Raw genomic sequence first — 2,663 nt, forward strand, 5'->3', positions numbered from 1 at the left:
GCATTGGTTCACCTCTCCCTTTAATTTCCATGCCATGAACAACATTTTCTAGCTTCAGTACATCTCTGGAATTGCAATGTCCAAGAATCTCATGCCAACCTTGTAAGTCATAACATTTTTTACACTGATCACCACATTCATTGTCCGTCGTTTGCAAATAATACAATTTGTTACATACGTGAATGGGGAACTTGGTATCGTCTCTGAGAAGAACGTTCTTTCCTTCTTTGAAGATCACCGTTGCTCCGCTGGATGTTGCAGCTTTCACTGAGAAGATGTCCTGCGGATATGAAGGGATGTACAATGCGTTCCTCAGCACCGTTTTAAGACGTCGACCTCTGTTGTCGATCAAAACACTTCCGCGTCTCCTCGTTGCTTAGCAACCCCAAAACACCTGGATCCATCAGCCAATTCCACGCAGTGCGTCTCGGCCTGGAAACTCAAGCTTCCGAAACTTCCCGATGTCGGTGATTATATGCGATGTTGCACCAGCGTCCACCATCAGACCTCTCCTCCTGATGTCCACTCGCGTGTCAGCGTCGCTCACCCGGAATGCAAACTCTTTGTCGCCGCCCGTCTCTTCGGCTACTTTCCGTGCGTTGTCCCGTTGTTTTCTCCGTCTGCAGGTTGCGTTGCTGTGACTGTTATTCTTACAGTAACTGCACCATTGCTTCCGCTGGCAGGTTCTGCTGATGTGGCCTTTCATCCCACATTTAAAACACACGATCTCAGAATTTCCTGCTCCAGGATCATTTGCGCCTCTTGGTGCAAATGCTAAAGCACATTGAGAATGTGCTTTAGCTTTCATCACATTGTCTTCAGATACTGTAGCACGCATATTCTCAATGTCTTCAAAACTTCTGAGTTTAGTCTTAAACTCTGCAAAAGTCAATTTATCACCATCTTCGCTTTGCGTAATGTAAACAGCAAATGGCTTAAATGTCCCTGGAAGTCCTTTCAGGATCATGGCGATCAAAAGTCCATCGTTCAGCACGTCACCTGCATTCCTTAAAGCGGTGATCGCGGTCTCAGCTCTGATGATGTACTCTGTAACCGATTCACTGGGTGATTTCTGCAGCGAAGTCAGTTCAGTGTACAAGTTAATTACTCTGGGCTTTCCTTTGCCGGCGTAATGGGCCGGCAGGATTCCAAGTGCCGCACGTCCATCGTCTGCCGCGTCATGTATGATAAGTGAGACTCTTGTCATCCAAAAACTGAATGAGCTCGGCATAAGCTTCAGCATTTTTCTTCGCGTGTTCCTCTTCATCGTCATCATCGGAGGGACTTGTCAAAATTGTCTGTTTCAACCCTTGCAGTCGAAGATGTCCTAAAAACTTGGGTTTCCCATAGTTCATAATTTCTCATCTCCATCAAAAGAAGTCTTGACCAGCGGCTGTGTGCCATGTCTTTTTCTTTTCTGTTCATTTTCTCGTTTACTTACACAGCAGGTGTTCACGGTCTGTCGAGGCATTCACCTGTTTTCATTGATTCTGGGCCCATAACCTGTTAGCAGAATCAGTTTTCGGCACAGCGTTCAGCGTGACATCAAGAAACTCGCACCGGTTTGGCTTTCGTGTTGTTCTCCCTTTGTTTGGAGGACACACCCTTTTATTGTACAGAAGTGTGTTCAATTAGACAGGTCACGTGATGTGACACACAATAATCCAATAATGAGAAAAAAAAACAACAACAACAAATGAGAGCACAAAAAACATTCATAATGTCAACAGAGAGTCAGTGGAGTGGAGCCTTTTTTCATTCAGTGTAAGAGAACCAACAGTAAGGTAAAAAGGCAGGAAGAAACGATATAGACGATAATTGAAATGAGGTTGATAGTTTTAATTTATTGTGTGATTAATTGATTTATCGTTTATCGCGACAGGCCTATATCGGAAATACTTCTACGGCTTTTCACCAGTGTGAATCCTCATGTGCTTAGTTAAATGCTCTTTTTGACTAAAACTTTTTCCACAGTTTCCACATGAAAACGGCTTTTCACCAGTGTGAATCCTTATGTGTCGAGTTAAATTCTGTTTTTCACTAAAACTTTTTCCACAGTTCACACATGAAAAACGTTTTTCATTGGTGTGAATTCTCATGTGCAGAGTTAAACAATGTTTATGACTAAAACGTTTTCCACAGTTCACACATGAAAAAGGTTTTTCATTAGTGTAAATCCTCATGTGCCGAGTTAAACAAAGTTTTCGACTAAAACTTTTTCCACAGTTCCCACATGAAAACGGCTTTTCACCAGTGTGAATCATCATGTGCCGAGTTAAATGATGTTTCGACTAAAACTTTTTCCACAGTCCACACATGAAAACGGCTTTTCACCAGTGTGAATCCTCATGTGCTCAGATAAATTCTGTTTATGACTAAAACTTTTTCCACAGTTCACACATGAAAACGGCTTTTCACAGTGTGAATCATCATGTGCCGAGTTAAACACAGTTTATGACTAAAACTTTTTCCACAGTCCACACATGAAAACGGCTTTTCACCAGTGTGAATCATCATGTGCCGAGTTAAACACAGTTTATGACTAAAACTTTTCCCACAGTCCACACATGAAAACGGCTTTTCACCAGTGTGAATCATCATGTGCAGAGTTAAATTTGTTTATGACTAAAACTTTCCCACAGTCCACACATGAAAAAGGCTTT

General features: G+C 42.4%; 1 pseudogene; it reads right to left on the reverse strand.

The window, feature by feature from the left end:
- Positions 1-1,714: 1,714 nt before the first annotated feature.
- Positions 1,715-2,433, reverse strand: LOC129356572 (gastrula zinc finger protein XlCGF8.2DB-like; annotated as a pseudogene).
- Positions 2,434-2,663: the final 230 nt, after the last annotated feature.

The sequence above is a fragment of the Poeciliopsis prolifica genome, unplaced genomic scaffold (genome assembly GCF_027474105.1).
Source record: "Poeciliopsis prolifica strain line A6 unplaced genomic scaffold, Auburn_PproV2 SCAFFOLD179, whole genome shotgun sequence".
Taxonomy (NCBI): Eukaryota; Metazoa; Chordata; class Actinopteri; order Cyprinodontiformes; family Poeciliidae; genus Poeciliopsis; species Poeciliopsis prolifica.